This window comes from Homarus americanus, unplaced genomic scaffold, assembly GCF_018991925.1.
Source record: "Homarus americanus isolate GMGI-L3 unplaced genomic scaffold, GMGI_Hamer_2.0 scaffold35091, whole genome shotgun sequence".
Lineage (NCBI taxonomy): Eukaryota > Metazoa > Arthropoda > Malacostraca > Decapoda > Nephropidae > Homarus > Homarus americanus.
In genome coordinates this window covers 23,165-44,723 of record NW_024748350.1, presented here as the reverse complement: position 1 = coordinate 44,723, position 21,559 = coordinate 23,165, and positions in this window count along the sequence as shown.

Below are 21,559 nucleotides of genomic sequence, written 5' to 3'. Positions count from 1 at the left end.
TTTGTGTTGTCTGTAGTGTTGGTTGTGTTACGTGGTGTGGTCCTTGAGAGTTTGCCGTCTTTGGATCTTAGATGTACTTGTTAACAAAAAACTTTGATCTAAAATAGTTATAAAAATGAATAAAATAATGACAATTGCCGAATGGCGATTAATTCTATGTATTTATCTTTTTTGAAGCTTCATATAGGCCATAAACGATCACGTAGGTCATTATAATACACACAAAACCTCACCTAACTTGATCTAGCCTAACCTGCTTTAGATATAAATTAACTCTTTTATGATGGTAAACGAAGGTATTAAATTAAGGACAAATTTTCATGTATAGGAATTACTTTTCATTAATTTATAGCAACATAAAAAGTTATCACTATTCGGCAAAGCGTCAGTTGCTTTTTAAGGCTTAAGCGGCGATTATCTCCGTTTAGCGTGACACTCCGCACACTCACGTACAGGTATATACAGTATATATCAGCAGCTGGCACCTTTTCTCGTTTTCTGTCACGCTCTGTTGATATATTGTTCACCTGTTTGGAAATCGTCAGGATAAAAATTGCAATGCATTTATATTCAGGAAGCGAACATATGTATATTTATACATATGGAAGAATTTATTGGTCTGACAGCTTCAATCACCCAATTACGTTTTAATGACAATATAACGTGACTCATTTGTCTTGTCAAGCCAAAATTAGTAAAACGATTGTTGGCCCACTGAAGCCGCTGGTAGTGAAGGATCATGAAGGCATTAACCGGTGATCGTGCGGAGTATTAGGCCATAGTAGGATGTGTGTTTGCTTCTGGGGATTCAAGTTGTGTTAGCTCTTAGGCAGCCGCTACGACGCTCCTCAGGGGAAGTTCTGACAGCTTGTGTTGTTTGTAGTCTAAGATATATACTGCGTGTGTGTGTGTGTGTGTGTGTGTGTGTGTGTGTGTGTGTGTGTGTGTGTGTGTGTTTCGAAATATGCTGAACTTGATGCACAGTCATAGTCAAACCAATATAGGAACACTAATAGCTATAACTACAAAAGTCGGCGCCAAATTTCCACTATTCAAACAACACACAACAAAGCCTCTGGTGTACCAACCCTCATACAGGGTAATGGCACGTGGCTAAAATTTGCATTTCAATTTCTGAAACGCATTTATCTTGTCGATGAAAACAAAGTGTACCAGTAGTCTTTAATACTTTTTATTGGTGGGTGTGTGAGCTTCGCCCTTCTCCCTCAACCTATATTCTACCTGTGCTTAATTCTTATCTAACGCTTGACATGACAGTGCTTATTTACATTAGTGTATAAGGATCCATTTAAGATCACATAATCAAAGGAAAGTTTAACATTGCATATAAAACCTGTAGGCCTATCTAGAATTTTTTTTCCGTTATTGAGTGAGTGACAGTCTGCACCAGTGTAAAAAATTAGTCACCTATAGATCTCGTGGTTCAATTAATTAGAGCTTAGGTGAGTTTTAGTCTTAATAGGTAGCAGTGCATTTGGCAGGTTAAAACAAACTACCTCAAAGAGAATCAGTTTATGGGAGTCTACTGAACAAGTCTATCCATTTTCTCGACAGAATAAATCCTCCCATCCAATTTATCCAACTTAAAACAAAGCTTAAAAAAAAAAACTCGTCTTTAATGATAGCAGCTACAAAGATCAGGTCTCTTTAGAAGGTCATCAGACGGGGCGCTTCACCTGTACCAGATGTAAGACTCTACTTCCCACGCTAATCCCTCTAACACTACCACATCTCTCTCTCTCACAAAATGATGAATCCGCCCGTCTTTGCGTAAATTTCGTTGGAACCTGAAAATTAAGTTTATGTGAGGACCTCGTTACCTGAATACCCTGAATCCATTTATACACACACACACACACACACACACACACACACACACACACACACTGTTAAATCATTTGGTTTTATGGGTCTGACGTAAGCAGAAATATCTCCTTTAGTACCATACTTATTTTAAATACGAGATTATTGATTCCAGATAGTTCATTGTAATTCAGAACTACAGAAATCATTTACCTCATGTGGTGACAGCTTAAATATCTCGCTGACACTGCATAATTAGGTACAAAATATGAGTTTCCTTTCCTGTCCTTTTTAACTTGGATCACTGTCATTCCTCCCTGATAAATTTAAAGGAGGATACGGCGACTTTCCTAAATCTCTCCCTGACGCTGTAGAATTTTCAAGATCATTTGGCAGATTTAGTACCACCTTTATCACGCTCAACTTCTTTCATAAGCCGATTCCGCTGCTTCCATCTCCGGGATTTATCACTCGGTCTAACTCCTCCTTAGAATGAACGAGGCGACATTATATCATTGCCTCGTGATTTTTGGAGAGTGCATCTGGTGTCTCCCGTTCGATGTAAATAATAAATTAAGAGTTATGGAACGAATATGTCCAATATGAATTTACACGATGGTTATAGGAATAAAATTTATATATTATTATCTTATATTCTTAAATGCAACTTCTAGTGTTATGATAAGTAAACTTGACTGATTAATTTACTGAATTACTGACTGACTTAAAGAACTTTTTTGGCTAGCCCTCCCTGCCACGAAGATTCTCAGTCACTGTCAGTCTTCAGCTTTCTTAATATACTTACCAAAGGTCGTTCCAACATTGAATTTCACCCACGTCGAGGCATCAACCCACAACAATGACTTCTCTACACAGACACAAGAAGAACCACTCACTTACTCTCCTCCTTACGCAAGACAACTTTCACCTTTGACCTCATCTCTTATCCGCAACATTGATTTATCATCACTACTCGCGCTCCCCAACAAGATGGTTCATATTAGATATACCACGGACAGGACTAAATGAATCGTTTTTCTTAAGTAGATCACTTCAAGTAAATAAAATTCAGCTTAATCTATGTAAATCAAATCCACAGACTCTCTAGTACACGATGTTTACTTATCCCAAGAAAATACAGATACACAATGAACAATAACACTGACATATCTTAAATGAACATAGACTGAGTTATCGTGACGTGTTATAACTCTCAAGATGTTTGTCAGAAGGTTAGCATCTCCTGCCACGTGCTGGACTCTTCTGGTTTGTGATTCCCTCTGGTTGAGATCTTTATACTCCATCGTGTTGATTTTTATACTTTATGGTGTTAATTGAGTTACTTGTACGATGTGTCTGGGGAAGAATTAGTTTTCTTCTTTTATGTAAGTGGCTTTTTTTTTTTTTCCTTAGTGAGTTTGTGAATGAGTCTATGAGAAAAACATTTATAGATGGATGAGAACAGGTTAAGAATACTTTGTATATTAGGTAAAAAATATAATAATATACTTATAACACTCCAGCACATGATAACAAACAAACCAACAAGATAATGTTACGCTGTTAACCTATAAATTAATGCTGACAAATTTGCGCAATTTCTATGTTAAATACGTAGTCTATAGCTCCGATAACAGCCCTCCAGAATCTATAATGAAAATGCAATATTTGTTAGGGGTTATTTAGGGTCAATTTGGGTTATGTTAAAGGGTAAGGCAATAGAGATTTTGTCAGGTAAAATCGTAAAAGAATATTAGCTAAAAAATTTTGGAACCAGATAAAAAGAATAAAAACAAGTAATAGAAATTGAGAAATGTGATAAATGGGTGATAAAAAAAATTGATAAAACAAAAAAAGGACAAAAATAACTAAGGAAATTGGAGAAACGTCTTATAATTTTTTTAAAGATGAGACAGATTAAAAAAGAAGAGAACGGAAATTGTTAAAGAATTGAAAAAACGAGAGAGTAGAGTGGTAGGAAAAAGTGTGTCAGGTAAGGTAGCGGTAGAGCTCCTCACCCCCCCCCCGCCCTCCTCCCCCTCCCTCTCCTCCCTCTCACCTCAACCTACCTCTCCCTCTCACCCTCCTCTCACCCTCCCTCACCCTCCCCTACTCCCTCCCTCTCACCCTCCCCCTACCCTCCCTCTCACCCTCCCCCTCCCCCACTATACTGGAGTACATCTTAGTTAACTCAACACCACGACGAATAAATTTAACCCACAGACCCGGGACCACAGGCCTAAATTTACATACAAAAAACGTCGATGTGCATAAATTAACTTTAGTAAGTACATCAAGTTGGTGTAGGTTAATGTTGGTTATGTTAGGTTAGGTTAGGTTAATTTAGGTTAAATGTTAGATTAGGTTAGGTTAGGTTAGGTTCGGTTCGGTTCCGAGTAAAAGCCAGCACCAGACTTTTATAATCTACTCAATGAAGAAAAGTTGGATGTACATAAGAAAGGGAACAGATTAAACAAGGGTTCGTTATAGGCCACGACTAGAAAAGTTTGGACAACAACTTTAGATGAGTATTGGATCTGTTCCTCTGCCAGGTTGTCTAAGTGCATTAGTTTTTCTTGTTTTTGTAATCCACTAGAGGAAGGTTACAGGTGGGGCTGTGCGACCTACATTCAAACAAGTGTTACCTAGTTCACTATTTCCCACTCTCATCCGACATCAATTACCTTACTTAGAATGCAGTGAAAGAATATATATATTTTATTAAATCTTCAAAATTCATTATTATGGTTTATTTTTAGTTATACTGTACCATCAACAGCTGGCCCGTCCCCATGCAGCACCCAGCACCATAGTTTTCCAGCAACACACACACACACACACACACACACACACACACACACACACACACACACACACACACACACACACACACACACACACACACACACACACACACACACACACACACACACACACCCCCACACACACACACACACACACACACACGCGTCTTCCTGTAGGTCTAAAACTCTCTCATCTAATACCTCTCTCTCCCTCTTCATTCTTATTCTCATTACTTAATCTTGTTTAAATTCTCTGATGACTTTCTCCAAGTAGTACACACACTTCTAAAACCATTAAGTAATATATATTTATGATTCCTCTAAGTCACCCGTTAGAGTACAGTCTTCTACAAGTAGTAACTACACCGAGAATCATTTTTTTCAGTCCTTGGAGAAACTCTAGCTTCGGACTTTATTTACTGTCACTAAAACAAATAAATGAGCAGCCAACATCAAAATAAAAGTCTTGACGTCTTAAAAATTTGGCTTTACCTTCGCTGTTTACAAATCTCAACATATTTTAGGAATTCATCATAGTCTTATATTGTGTTTCCTTGTGGTGTTGCTTATAACTATTGTGTACAAGCTACATGGGACAGCGTTGTTTGAATAGACCTGCCAACATGACAGTGGTGTTTTTCTTTTGATCTCTGGATACCTTCGTCTCCTTTGTGTCTCAGAAGATGTGATAGGAACCGCAAAATGTCTTTCGTTGTTGTTGTTTTTTTTCCTAGTGGAGGATCTCGGCAAAGTCAGTGTAATATTATACTCCTCCATGAAACATCTTTGATTTCTTTTACTCGTCCGTGATACATCTTTGACTTCTTCTACTCGTTCGTGACACATCTTTGACTTCTTCTACTCGTCCGTGACACATCTTTGACTTCTTCTATTCGTCCGTGACATATCTTTGACTTCTTTTATTCGTCCGTGACACATCTTTGACTTCATCTCCTGTCGCCGTTGATCTAATAAAAGTTTTGTTAAATGTATAAAAAACCAAAAGATTATAATTATCATCTTTAATGTTTACAAATGAGTTATTATGATCGTATTGTCCTTAATATTTCGTCATCACCACCTTCCCTGTTCAGATAATGACACGATGTCTTAACTCTGAACTCCTTGATGTGAGATGTGTAATGTATAACAGAGTTCATGAATCCTGACAATGAAAACCGAACTTGCCGATTACAAGATGAATTCAGCTGGAGGGGGATATATTATTTTGAAAAATCATAAAAAAACAAAAAAAACATAAAATCCCAGAATTATTTGTGGATTGGCATGAATAATATAGTATTTTATTTACATTTTTCATATAGGTAAAAGCAACCAACACCCTCACCCTCTCCCCTCTCCCCCACGCCTGGAAGCCACCTCTTTAGGTTTCATAAAGCTGAATTATCGAAAATAGTCGAGCTATGCTGTTATCTGTTTCTTGTACATTATTTAAGAAATGGATCCTCGTCTTTTCAGGGTTGTGGAGTTCCCCTCACATACACACACGCACATATACAAGCACACACACACACACACACACACACACACACACATATAATGGTTGTCATTCTCAGTAATATTGAATATTTAAATATAATGATACCAAAATCTCTTTACAAATGTTGAACGATATCTTTTACATAAGGCAAGAGCTGCTGGTAGTTTATATTCCCTTAATAATAATAAAGGTAAATAACTTTCCATTGTTTTAGTGTAACAGCTACAGGTCTAAGTTAACGATGAGTTATGGAGAAAACGACTGAGTAAAAAAGGTATCTTGGTTAAAACAGATTCAAGAAAATAAGTTAAGTTCCCCCAAGGAAAACTTTAAGCCATGGAGGACACGTTATATATGTTACCCAGAGATCAAAGGGAGATGCTGAAGTAATATTGTGAGGTCTTGTTAAATGTCACTGGCTCTTCTGCATTCTGTACACGGCATCTACCAGCAGCATTAAAATATACTAGAATTCCTGACATACGTTCAGACCAATAAGCTGCTGAAGGGGAGGGATAGTTTCAGAAAGGCAATGTTTTTAATTTAGATAATCTGAAATTGTTTGATATATTTGGTATAAGAAGTAAAAGATTAAAATTAATAGTTTATCCATAGATTGAAAAATGACGGAACATGAATACAAGTTTACAAATCAGTTGAGGTTTGAGGTAAAAAATATACAGTTAAGGTTATGTTGACTCTAATGGTCAACGGAGAGACAACAAAATAACCTCCATTAGATAGAATTTGAGAGTTGCAGGAGATGAATATGTGAAATTTGTTAAAGAATGTAGAACAACAGAGGTGGGGTGGTGTTAGTTTCGTTAGGACTTAAATAACTTGGTAGGAGATCTTCACTACAGCTAAATGACTGATCTTAGCACATCTCTCAGTAGAGCCTTCATGTTTTTGATGTATTTATAGAAATTTCTCAGAATTGGTGGAAAATAACCTGAATTTTTCCATGATATGACACAAGTACTGGAAACAACGGCCTCTGAGACCATGATATCGTAAATTTCAGCAGAGGATGTGAGGAATTTTTTAAAATACAGCAGAAAATTCTTTGGAGGTCCATTCACCATAGCTAGTAAACTTGGTGACTGTTTTGAATATCTACTCCATAATTTGGCAGATGACAAGTATGGATGACAAATGAATACTGTTATGCATTGATACTATACTGTCACAGCTAGAGACAAATTATATATATTAACTTAATGAATGAGCATAAAAAAACTTACACTTAGCACACCAGTTTATGGGCTAGACAACACTATACAGATGACTGATAGTAAGTTTACATTTAGGACGCATTTGAGATAATCTGCTGAAACATATACATTACTAAAGTTACGTTCGCATCGTGTATAGCATAACTAAGATAGGATAACATCAACAATATTCAGGAACTGTGGAATAAAGTTTATTATATAGGAGCTTTTATAAATGTTGCCGCTGAAAGTTGTCATATTTTGTGCCCAAGAATGATACCAGTTATTTATAAGGACTGTGTTGCTTGCTGAATGTACAAGAATCAAATGGTAATGTTTATTTTCGCATATTACATGTCAGAAATTATTATAGTTTAAGGTTTGTGTAGTACATAGCGTGTATAAAGCCATGTGTATAAAGTCATGTGTTTGCAAGATACTACTGAAATATTCCGATTTTGATAAATTTCCCCCCGTACACTAAGCCTCCCCTCCTCCTTCCTGCTACCCACTCCCTCAAAAAAATAAAATAGTTTGTCCAAAGTATTTTATCCGACGGGACCTGTGATAAACTTTCCCTTGACTATAAGAGATTTTTTAAACTTTGGTCTTGTGTTATAATGAGAAAATTTTACCTATACTGAAGTAGTTTATTGTTTGATTGTTTTAGGCTCTACGGCTGTGAACTAACAAAAAGGAATTACGCGATAATGACCTCGGTTAAAAAGAGGTTTGGGGGAGACAGGCGTATATCCTCACCGTTTGTCCTTGTACTTGTTGTATTATCCTCACCGTTCATTATCGTTCTTGTTGTGTTATCCTCACCGTTCATCATCGTTCTTGTAGTGTTATCCTCACCGTTCATCATCGTACTTGTTATGTTATCCTCACCGTTCATCATCGTTCTTATTGTGTTATCCTCACCGTTCATCATCGTACTTGTTATGTTATCCTCACCGTTCATCATCGTTCTTATTGTGTTATCCTCACCGCTCATCATCGTACTCACAGTGATTGGTTTCTCGACTTAATACATCACATAGGAGCGACGAGGGAGCATGTATTGTATATTTTTATCTGTTAAGTAAAGGGAATTACTCACTTCATCAATTCAGCTTCGTGTTCACTCGCCTTTAGTAATACCAAGAACTAGATTAGTGTTTATACTTAGATTACAACCTTAAAGACCTTTGTTGTTTTATATTTAGGAGAGATTAATATTTATTATTTATTCTCATTTTTCAAGGGGATTTCATTACCTCGACGAGCCAACAAATGTTTACGGTGATTGGAGATTTATTTCTGTTTTATCTCGGTCTAGAAAATATTTTATATGGTGTTGTCATTTAGGAAGTATTTTTGTTTGAGTGTTAATTTGTTGATGATGCAGTTTTAGACGTGGACAAGACAATGATTTTAAATGCCTTTTCGTATTATTCACGTATTATTATCTGCAGGACATCTCGGTGTTAAAAGTGTCTAATTGCTCGTGTTCCAATATATCCTTCCCACACGCATATACCCATTTCTGAAGACCCTTGGTAGGGCCCCTCAGACTTGACGCCTCAGCAGGATGGATTGGCGACTAGTCACTGCGCCTAAAACAGCGTCAGGAGGCGAATCATGACCTACGACGCCCATCTACTTGCCCTCGGTGACGTTAACGACTCCACGAGGACCCGTAAGATTCAGAATGAGAAAGAGTGGGCCGCTGCTTCTGGCAGGGCGGCAAAAAATCGAGCACACGAGCGGCGGCGAAACTGGATGAGGAGGAAGTTTATCTGGTGCTGAGGGAGTGGAGGACTGAACGTGTCTCAAGAGAGGATCGAACAAAATTCCTAACCAGGACTTGGTATCCGGACCCAAGTTTCAGACGGTTTGGTTAGGTTAGGTTAGGTTCTTGTTGCACCATTTAGTTCAGTAGGCAATAAATAGGGCGAGGGTTGTTATATCGCGCCAATTAAAAAAAGTTGGTGTATTCAATAATTTTAGCTTCACGTAATTTTTTTTTAATTATTACAAAGTGTGGTTAATTAATGACGACATCATTAATAACAATCGTAAATTATTTGTATTTTTCAAGTAATTTCCACTCAATGTTCGGGTAGTCGGAAACAAGAAAAAGTACACACACATGTTTCCCTTCATTCATTCACCCACTCAATTGTCGTGCTGCAAAGGGTGCTCCGATGTGGTGTTCTTCTTCCTGCACACAATTCAGCCGATCCATTAATAGTACGTCCTTTCCTAGATAGTACTCAATGCCATTCTATCCACTCATCCACGCACACTGCTACCTCCTGGATACACTCCCGCACTCCCATACCCCACTCATTTCCCCCACTCACTTCCCCCACTCACTTCTAGTTCGTCTTTCACCTCTTAACTTCAACCTCATTCATACTCTCCTCCCTTTCCCTTTCACGATTCACCTCTTAAATATATAATCATTACAATTATACCACATGAGCAGACCCTGACCTACCCTCTGTTCCTTGGCTATTTTCACTTTGAACATCTCAGTATTTGTCTTTCTTATTCATTCTTATTCTCTCTTACGTTTGTTTGCTCCTTTCTCATTTACCCTGAGTTCATGCCTTACTTACCTGTAATAATGTAGTCTCAACAATGGTATTTTACAGTCAGCCAATGAATTATCGGTATGGTATAGTTAAAACAATATGATGGAATTAAGTGTGAATACAAAATGAAATATGTGGCTGTGTTGATATCCCTGACGCCTGTGTGTAACATTTCACTTACACGAATTTGAGTGACGATAATCAGTTTTAGTACTTTATTAGTCTTCCATAACTTATACTGTATTATCCCCTAGTAGTTGTAATAATAATAGCAGACGTAACACTAATAGTATGTTAATAGTAATAGTAGATGAACTCATATAATAGTAATGATAGTAATAATCGTAGTACTAGTTGTAGAAAATAGTTCCAAGAATGTGCCGGAGAAGAGGAATGAGCTCAGGGTCTTGTTACACACATTATGATACATGAGACATTTCTAGCAGCCATCGGTACCTTATATCATCAGCCTGTGGAAATATAGTCGCCACGAAGCATGCAAATCATAGTGATTTCATTAACGAGGAAAGTCATTCAAGTTGTTGATTGACTTGTAGTTCGTTATCTCTCTCTCTCTCTCTCTTCTCTGTCCTTTTGTTAATTCCTGGTTGATGGCCAGTGATGTTTTCCTTCAGTTCACCTCTATGTAGCCAGTGAGGATCTTATGTCTGTCTTGTAGTTTATCATATTTTATTGAGACGCTCTTTAATTCCTCTTGTTTGATCGAGGGAGGACAGGGAGAGAGAGAGAGTTAAGTTCAGAGGGTAAGACACCTCACCGGGGCTTCCAACTGTTCTGGGCATTGTAATTCTTTCCTTAGATAAATAAAATACGCAACTACGAAAGAAGCCATTTGAGGTAGGGTGGGAGGCAAAGTGTACAGACCTATCTTTGACTCCTATAGCACAGACCTTTCTACCCATTCATTTTTCATTGATTCATTTCATCATTGGTTGCTCCATTTCCTAACACATCCTCTCCTGCATATCATAAACGTACCAATTCATCTAATTCATCTTCTCTATATCATTCATCTCTCCTTGTCTTTCGTCTCTACTTAATTTCACATACGTTTATTCACACTCACTATGACCATCATCCTAACACACAAACTAACACTGATTGTAACTTTTCGTGATATATTTCCACCAGAACAAACCAACGCCTTACCTTTTACCTCTTTAACTCATCCATCCACGAGAAAGTCAAGTGACCTAAATAATACAATAGATGATAATGAACCACACTAACCAGGTGACTCACGATCAACAGAGAAAAGATAGGATATAATAGAGAATAATAAAAATAATACCTGACATAATAAAGAGTAATTACCAGGTGAGGCAGGTAGTAATATAGAAGAAGGAACAAACAAAGTAAATAGGGGTATTAGAGGATACGAAAAAGATTACCATAATAAAACAAATGAAGAAGAAAATAACACGTAACGAAGAGAAATGAGACGGATGTTATATATAATAAACAAGAGAAATCAAGGAAACTGGACGTAGAATAAAAGAATAAACAGGTGACTAGGGAAGGATAAAAATGAATGTAAGAAGGTGTAAGGAGTAAAAGGGTATAATTAGAAGAATAAAGAATATAATGAGGAAGAGGAAAAAGAATACTAGACATAATGGAATGATGAGAAGAGGGTAATAAATTGCGGGGCATCATAAAGCTGACAGCACCAGAAGTCGGGAGAAAATTAACTCAATTTAATTCCAGGAAAGGAAGAGCTTCGTTAGCGGATCCGTGTGTGTGTGTGTGTGTGTGTGTGTGTGTGTGTGTGTGTGTGTGTGTGTGTGTGTGTGTGTGTGTGTGACTGTGTGTGTTAGTTTGTTTGTGTTAGAGACTATTTATCCATACATTTATGTGTATATACTACTAGGTTGAATCACCATTATTAAATTACTGTACTACCTATGCTTAACAAATCTCAATGTTGAAGTAAAACTCTTTATTATATTATATGACTGAAATTCGATATGTTTATAATAATTATCTATGGAAATATTTATTGACGTGTATGTATTTGTGGTTTTTATATGTATGTATAAAAATAAATTATAAGACTAAGAATTTCAGTATCTATCTCCGTTCACTGGATGACCTGAATTTGATCATAAAGTTAAATTTAATTTGACAAAGCAAAATTTACGTAACAGTTTGTTCAAGTTAAGGAGTGAGTCACAGAGGAGAGTGAATGGAACTCAAAGGGATGAGGGTGTGTCCTGGGGGAGAGAGGGTAGGAGAAAGGGTGTGTTGGGGAGAGGGGGTAGGAGAAGGGGTGTGTTGGGAGAGGGGTAGGAGAAGGGGTGTGTTGGGGAGAGAGGGGTAGGGAGAAGGGGTGTGTTGGGGAGAGAGAGGGTAGGAGAAGGGGTGTGTTGGGGAGAGAGAGGGTAGGAGAAGGGGTGTGTTGGGGAGAGAGAGGGTAGGAGAAGGGGTATCGTAACTGTTAATCTAATATGTTGAATAGAAGAATGATAGAAATATTGTAAGAAATTTAGTTCGGCAGTTTTATATATATATATATATATATATATATATATATATATATATATATATATATATATATATATATATATATATATATATATATATATATGATGCATTTAATTTAGGTTATATTTAGAAAAGGTGGTATTTAATAGTTACCTGAACTGTAAATAATTTCTCCTAATTTAAATAATAATCTTGTGCGAGTCTACATTCCTTTGTCTGCGCGCGCATCCTACCAGCTACCATTGAATGTCAAATTACCTGCCATCGTCAGTTCTTTAATGCTCGTGACCAGAGAAACACAACACTCACCACCTTCAGTAAAGACCAGCGATTATGGAGGGGCTCACCAACTAAGCACCACCATTAATTCCTGACCTTCATCCACATCGACAAACCTCAAGTATCAATTAATATCGTAATATATCCTAATTTAATACTCTGTACTTAATTTGGTGTAATGATGTAATATAAACTCCGACATTGCTACTTAAGGTAATCACCCATTTAGAGCGTTTATTTAATGCGTATAACGGTCCTGATATCAACCAATTCAGGACAAGGGGCGTGTTGTGACGGGAGATGAAGGCGTGGGTGTAAAGGTGGTGGTGTGTCGTGTTGGAGAAAGACAAAGAAGGTGTAAAAAAGAAGAGGGCATGATGACCCCCCCTCAGGCAGACACAGGTAATTAGAAAAGGTTAAAAGTAATTAAGTTACGCTGGATTACCTGACAAGAAAAAGGAGCCCAGGTGTTCTCTACCATCGTTAGCACCGTCCAGTAGCTACCACCTTGTTGATCTCTTGGGGAGTGTTTGTGTTTATGTTTGTTTACGTTTTCTTTGCTCATGTTTGTTTATTTACTTGTTCTTTGTTTGTGTTTGTTTATTTGTTTGTTCACTCACCTCCTGTTCTAAAAGTTACTGATTCGTTATTGGAACAACTCTATTTCGTAGTTGGGGGGAAAATGATGAAGCTCAGGTACAGTAACAAGGCTCAAGTTACAGTGTTTTTGTTTATCATTATTTGTATGTAACTCTAACCCACTTTTATATGCATTAGTGTGGACGAGTAATTTGGTTTTTCTTTTCTTTGGTTAAACATTATTTTATTCATAGTTTCCTCTTTCATCTAACATCATTGGAGTATGACTGAGGTATGTTTGCTTTCTTTCTATGATGCATTTTTCTGCGCCTCCGTCCGTATATCCTGAAGCTGTGAATACGATAACGAGACCGAATACTGCTGAGTGTTAACTAAAACTACATAACTGGATATATCAGATCTCAGACAAGTACAACAGTCAGCTTTTACTATTCTGACTCTTAGTTCTAACACGATGAGAATTTTTTGCCCTGCTATAGACTTAACCTTGGCCACACGAGGTTATTTTTCCAGGTGATTTATCAAGGTATGGCTCTATTACGTGTCACTTTGTAAACAGATACTGATGTGAGATGATGTTTGCTTGCTGTTTGTGTTGTTTGTATTTGGTTTATTTGTCTTTTATGTTTAGTTTTTGTGTTTTTTTTCTATTTATATTCGTCTAGAATGGTTGGCCTTTAGATCGTCATAAGCTCTTACATAAATAACCCTAACATTTCACACATCTCTTCAACTGTAAAATTAAGAGAATGATTTTCATATTTCTTTCATGTTTTGCGTCGTTTTTATTGTAGATGTTTGTAGATTTTAATTAATATTTATTCAGGAGTTTTTTTTTCTCGTCAGCGGATTAGCGAGTCTAATTGTGCCGATTTAATTATGTTACCTGGATCTGAAAGTTGGACAAGTGGTTAACGCTGTTTACAATCTAACAATTAAATACATTTCATATATTATTTTTAAGCTTATGTTCTTATACGTTAACTCCCTTCCATTAAGTATTTAGTTTGTATATTCCCTACCGTTAAGCGTTGCGTAGTGTGATGTGCAAAGTGGAATCTAAGCATTTTCTCTCAGTCATAGACACATTAAACGTAATCCCGTGTGTGTGTGTGTGTGTGTGTGTGTGTGTGTGTGTGTGTGTGTGTGTGTGTGTGTGTGTGTGTGTGTGTGTGTGCGCTTCTGTGCTTGTATGAATATGTAACTGAGTCTGTGAAGATGTAAATGTGTCTGTGAGTGCGTGTGTCGGAAATACTGTACCATGACCTCCTCCCACGTTCAGTCCCTCCCTCTTCCTCCTTTCTCTACTCCGACCCCCCGCCCTCCCTCTCTCTCTCTCTCACCTCCTCTTACTCTCACCTCACTCCATGGCATCGCTGCTACCGCTGGCCTAACTCGGTTACCTGGCCTAGGTTAATGGATTAGCATCGGTCGTGAAAGGTTTCGCCCCCCACCACCGTGATGCCTTCCACCCCTCCTCTCCCTCCCACCCCCTTCTCCCCCTCCCCCCTCCCTCTTTCCTCTCCTCCCTCCTCCCCCTCCTCTCCTTTCGTCCTCCCTACTAGTGATGCTCTCCACCCCTCCTATTGCTAATTCTCTTCTCCCTCCTCCTCCTCCTCCTAACTTTCCTCTTTCGTCCTCTCCTCCATTGATACCTTTCAATCCTCCTCCTCCTCCTCCTCCTCCTCCCGGGTTAATTTTGTTACCCCTCCCCCTTCATCGTGTGGTGCGGATAACTATCTGTACTGACTATCTGTCTGTCTCAGTCTGGATTTGTGCCTTTCTTATCAATATTTTTCTACATCTGGCTGTAGTTTTTTTTCATATCTGGTTATTTTCGTATCCCGGGTCGTGTTATCGTGCATCTAGCTTTGTATTTCTATATTCGACAGAGAGTTTTCAATATGTCCCAGACGTATAGACAGCCACCACTGTGTGTTGCTCCACATAAAAGCTTATTTTTGTGGAATTTTTCTATGCCCAAAATACTCTCACTTCCTCGATAGCTATATATACCGTGTTGTTCCTCAGGTGTGATAATAATCGTGTTGTGTATATTATTGTAGGTTAATTGATCCTCAGTTCTGGTTTGGTTCCACCTCACTTTAACCTAACTTATTAGAACTTAGACCCCTTTAGGTATGGGACTTGTATAAACTGGGGCCTAATGGTAAATGAATGCTCAGTGCTTAGTTCACTTGGGGTCTATTAGCAATTACGAGTATAAAGATTAGGTCAGGTTGGGGAATTTAGATCACAGGGCTATTTGAGTAATTATTATGTATATCTGATATGGCGTATTCTCATATTTTCCTACGTATAAATATGTATATTTTAAAAGCTTTTCGGCTTTCTACGGGCGGACAGACAGGTGAATTATCGGAAAGGTTATTTTAACAGGACGTTTCGTTACAGTGACTTGGTATGGGCTTGTGGTCTTGTGTGTCTCATCGTAAACGTTACTGTACACCGCCACCCCTCCCTCCCATTACTTCTCCAGGTGCCGCGCAAAGACTCAGGTGTTACTACGTTTGTTTGTTACGGGTCTTGGTTGTTTGGTGTCCAGGTATCGGGCGAGGGTGGGGACGGTTTACATTGACCGTCCCATCTACTGATTGTTTTCGTAAATGTTCTTGTCCTTTGGTTTAAATTCTTCGTCTGGAAGTTTGGCCTCATATGGAGCTGCGGCCAACACACTTCTTTGGTGGGGGAAATAGGAATTTAAATAAGAGGTTCAGTGTAGCCTCGCTGAACCAATTGGCTTGTTATCTATGGTTGAGAGTTAGTCTGGCATGAGAGGGTTGGCACCTCTCGTGGTCCAGGGGCTGCTACCACACCCTTTAATGGTCACCTGGGTGTAGTGCTCGGGGGCGTCAGGGGAGTAATTACTCGTTGAGCTACGTGGTGGACGGCAGGAGGGTGAAGTGAAGTGAACATATTGATCCTATGTCGTGTGAACAGACTAATTCCCCCACCACCCTCTGGACTCCCTTCACCAGAGAAAAAAAAGTAACAGCACAAATATTCATAAACTAGAATGTGTAGGGTCGTATTGAGATGAAAAACGGAACTATTACAGGCCCTCCTACACCGGAAGTTAAGCTACACACGTGCGCTACGTCTCTTTGAATAACTGCATTGATTTTTAAACTCCGTAATTCACACCGGCAGCGATGCTACATACGCCACGCGCCGGTGTGAGTTACCTAATTTAAAGACACGTAATACTGTACACGTAGCTTTCGGTGTGAGACGGTCTTTAATGTGTTTATGAAGGAGAGGAACCGAGGTGTGTTGGCTTCAGGTGGAACGAGGTTGGAGGGAGGAGGAGCAAAATGATGAGGCGAGGTGATGGTGTGAATTTGGGAGTGACTGTATGAGCGTCTGGCTGTGCTGAGGAATGATGAGACGTGGAGTTACATGGTGGAGTACAAGGTGGTTCGCCCAAGTTCCTTATGAGTCAAATCTAGATACGGAGTACATGGCGTATTGAGAGTACATAACCCCTTACGGTTTTAAATTGAGAAGAGGAGCCGATTTTTTTTATTTTTTTTATTTGAGAACCTGAATAACTACACTGAAAGCTTTATTGTGATGGGAAGAGTGATAGTGATGAGTGATAGGAGCAGAAGGCAAGTGACAGTGAAATGGATGGAAATGTGACGAAAATACAGGTTGTTAGGAATGAAGAGACTCTGTACATAGAGAAAAAAAATTGATTACACCGTAAACATATTTAATAAAGAAGAAAATCAAGAAATACATATCGTGAAATCAGGAAAATTACAAAATACAGAGGAAAATCTCGTATGATATCACATATAATTTTCCTTTTCTCTAGATACTAAAAAAAAACTCGTTAGGTTAAGTTCTAAAAAACACAAGTGAGGTGTTTGGGTTAAAAGAAAATAAGAATGAAATACAAGATAAAAAAGTTAGACAGTGATAAGAAGAAAATGACATATGAGAGACGATGACAAGTAAGAACTGATAAAGGAAGGGAGAAGAAGAATTGAAATATAAAAAGGGAAATAACGGCATTGGTGAAGTACATAATAACAAAACAGATGAAAGGGAAGGAAAAAGGTTGTTATCATAGGGTGTTGAAGAGGACAAAAAGTGAGTCGAGAGTAAAGAAGAAACATAAGTAAAAATGAGAGATGAAAGAGAAGTTGAGGAATAAAACGTATTAAATAAAAGAAGAACACACCATGAAGGAGGAGGAGGAGGGGCGATGGAGGAGGAGGAGACGGATGAGGAGGAGGAGGAGGAGGTGAAGATAGAGATGGAGGAGGAGGAGGTGAAGATAGAGATGGAGGAGGAGGGGGAGGAGATGGAGGAGGTGGAGGAGGAGGAAATTAAGGAGATAGGGGAGGTGAAGATAGAGATGGAGGAGAAGGAGGTGGAAGAGAAAATGGAGTAGGGGGAGGAGGCGATGGTGTAACTTTAATTAACCCTAAGAATGGTTGGTTAGGTTAGGTTAGGTTAGAGGTTATACATAGTAGACGAAATACTAGCGAGCATGTATACTATTACTCGGTATATACACAGAAAGAGGATTGGAATAAACGCAAAAACGGCAGTGGAATGAAACCGAAATGACTGGGGGAAGAAAGTAGAAACGACAGGGAAAAATAAAGCAAAAAATAACAGGGAAAAATAAAGGAAAAATAAATTGGGAAGAAAGACTGTTCCAAATAGCGGGGTAATATTTACTATATAGCAGAACATAGATTTTTTATTTTTTTATTTTTTTATTTATTTATTTATCTGTTTGTTTGTTTGTTTGTATGTAAAGAAGAGTGTGGGTTGAGACGGGGGGGAAGGGGATGTGTATGTGGATCAGGTGTTTGCATTCAGGAACAAGACTGAAATGTTTTTGGAGAAAGGAATTAATTTGTTTGAGGCCGACCATGAATCTAGAAAAAATCAAATGACAAAGTGAATGGGAAAGCAATGTAAGAGACATGAAGAAGTTATGAGAGAAATGGGAAATTGCTCAATGCTCTTCAGTGAGTTTATAGTGAGTCTGAAGCATATGTCAAAGGGTGTGTCAGGAAGAGGTCAATTCGTCCATGGTAAAAGAAGGTCAATGTGAAAGTACCGTTTTGTGACCATGGTTATTGATAAAATAGAGTAAATAAGGTGTTTCAGTTATACCAGGAGAGGATGTGTTGTTTAATGGATCAATAGGCAAAGTATTGACTCATAAAACACAAGAGAAATAAATGGTATTACCCCCATCAATAAATGCAGAGAGAGAGAGAGAGAGAGAGAGAGAGAGAGAGAGAGAGCTAGAGCTGAGTTAAAGAAGTAAATTTGGGGATGTACAGAAAACTACGAGTCAGCATAACTAGAATCAGTGTGAATCATGGAATCTAGATACAAAAAAAAAGAAGTTAGAAGCGACAAAAATTAAAATATTAGTGTAAATAGGATGAAAAAACCAATAATAAATAAAAATAAACGGAGATACGGTGGACAGAAATATAAGACAGAGAATCAACGAAAATACTGTGGACATGGTGAGGAAAGAATGAAAAGTGGGATATTATGAACAGGGGTTTATAATACAAAGGAGGAGAATTGGAGGGAGAAGGGAAGACCTAGAAGATGAAAAGATAAAATGAAAGAAGCGGTAGAAGTGAAAAAGCATCAAATGGATAGGACAAAATTGTGGCATCTGGCTTATGGGGATATCAAAACAGCAATTGGATTGAATGAGAAATAAATTACAAGAGTGAAAAGAATATCGTTCGTTCTGAGTGGGTACGCGAGAGTCAAACATTGAGAGAAAACGATAAGATTAAGTTGAAAGTCCATCTGGGGTAATTTATCCATTTGTAATAGGATTGAAAACTAAATTGGGAATCTAACTCCTACGGATTCGATAAATGATTTGTCAACTGATAAGGCGAAAGTTTATTAAGATCTAGATTGATTTTATGAGATAATGTTGATTAGCTGTCCATTTGGTTTAGAATGAAATCTTATATGTGGATGCTAGTGATGTAGACGAGACCACAGAACCCGAGACCGACACCTGCCTACCGAGATAAAGACCTGAAGACCTGGTTAAAATTTACTTGGGCTACGCTGAAGGGACAATCTCCAACTGACCACTTGAAGATTATCCACCACCGGGTAGTATCGGGGTGACTAAACTTCAGGTGGATTAAGCTAGGGGGGGGAGGGGAATCTTCAGGTGAGCGAGCATTTGGTCTGCTAACCTTCGGGTGATCCGCATTTATTTAAAAGCCTGTTTTTAATAAGTAACAATGTAATTAGAATCGTTATGGTTATCATTATCAAAATCCTTATAATTACTATATCATTATTATATTTATAGTAATTATCGCCACAAAGCACTAGAGCACCTCATTAAAACCCAACGTTAAATTACTTCAGGTGTTGGTTGAGCCTCGTCTTGTTCTCGCTTGTCAGCTCTCGTGATGAAGAGCGTCAATATAACATACCGCTCAGGAAATTGACTGTGCCTTTGTAAATAAATAACCGAGGATGTACACACTCATCTCTGGCACACGACCAGCAACTAATGTCATTTATCAAGAGATACACCCTGCCTGCCCTCCCTCACGCTCTCAACCAAATTAGCGTCCACCAAAATTGGTCAACCAGGCCACAATTTATGCCCCCCCCCCTCGACCCTTCCAGATTCAAAAACCACAGAATTTTCAATTTTTTTTTTATTAAACAAGGAGTTATGACTTACCACAGCATACTCCGCCACTACGCTAATCTGTGTAAACAAGTGCGTTCTAGCATACGTATTACATCAATTAATTTTCAGCTGCTGTATGGTAAAACAGCCTATCCTGACATTTTCTCGCTCCACTCTACAACACACCCTAACCATCGTTCTCTTATTAACACTAACCCAGACGTCTCAACACCTCTGTATCCTCTGGTCCCTGTGGCTTGTCACGTGATTTAAATCCAATAAACTCATCAAAGGTAATCAATAGAGTTATCAAGAAATATTTACAAATAAGAGAAATATAAAAACTTAACCTCAATTCTTTTCATGTGTTACACTGGCCTGGATATCACCTTTACTGAAATCTAATATCATCACAAACGAGGAGGAATATCATCTAAAAATACACAAGAAATATAGATATATACATAACAAATGTATTTATCAGCCACCTCAAATAATAGTCCATCACCTAATAGATATCCAATAATTTCATCACATATAACGAGGAGTATCATCAAGAAAGACACGGAAACAAGAGAACACCGTCGGGGATGCCACAGTCTTACCGCTGGCAAAATTGGAGTGAGGAGGGAAGGAGATATTGTTCTCAAGCGCTTTAATGGCTGTCAGTTGTATTACGCTGGGGGACGTTGACGCCTCCACCACACACTAACTCACATCTTTTAGCCAGCTGTAGTCACCCCCAGGGATACTCCACTATCATAACCGGGAATAACTTTTGTAGGTGTCAGTCATATGCTGTCGAAAGTGACTTTTATTTCAGACAAAGATATGTGGGGAGTTTTTGTGTACTGGTATATGTAGGTACTTACTACACACACACAAATACAGGCACAAACAAACAGATAGACAGGCACACACACCTACAGACACACACAGACACACACACTCACACACGCAGGAGTGGGATGCAGAGTGTAACATAGGGAGGAAGACATATACGGAAGTGAGGAGACAGACAGGTGACGGGTGATGGCAGGGGTGACAGGGGGTGACGGAGTGGAGACGGAGTGGAGACAGGAAGGAAGGGGTGGTAACAGAAATGATGGGAGGAGGAGGGAGGAGTGTGATGGGGAAAAGGAGGGGTCGTGTTTGAATGAGAGGTTATGATGGAGTAGGAAGAGACATACAGGGTGTATTCCTGAGACATACATGAGGATAAATGACTTCATGACCAGCGTGCCAATACCCCATAGTATAGGGTTTATAACACATGACAGTTGGGGCTGGAATGTAATAAAATCGACAGAGTATAAAAGAAATAACCAGTGTTGTGAGTACAATTTATTTACATTAATTTGCAATCTGTTATGGATTTTGAAGTAAATGTTCAAAGTTCAGGCCATCTTCTTGAGGCTTCAGCTCGTTGCAAAAGTGACTGTCGTACACGTAGCCTTATGTTTCTGTGAGGAATATATTATAAAGAATGAAGGAAAGATATGGTTAATAAGGGACTGCTATGTGTGCCTGGGTGTAATGAGTCGCCTCACTGTAAGGCTCCACTCACA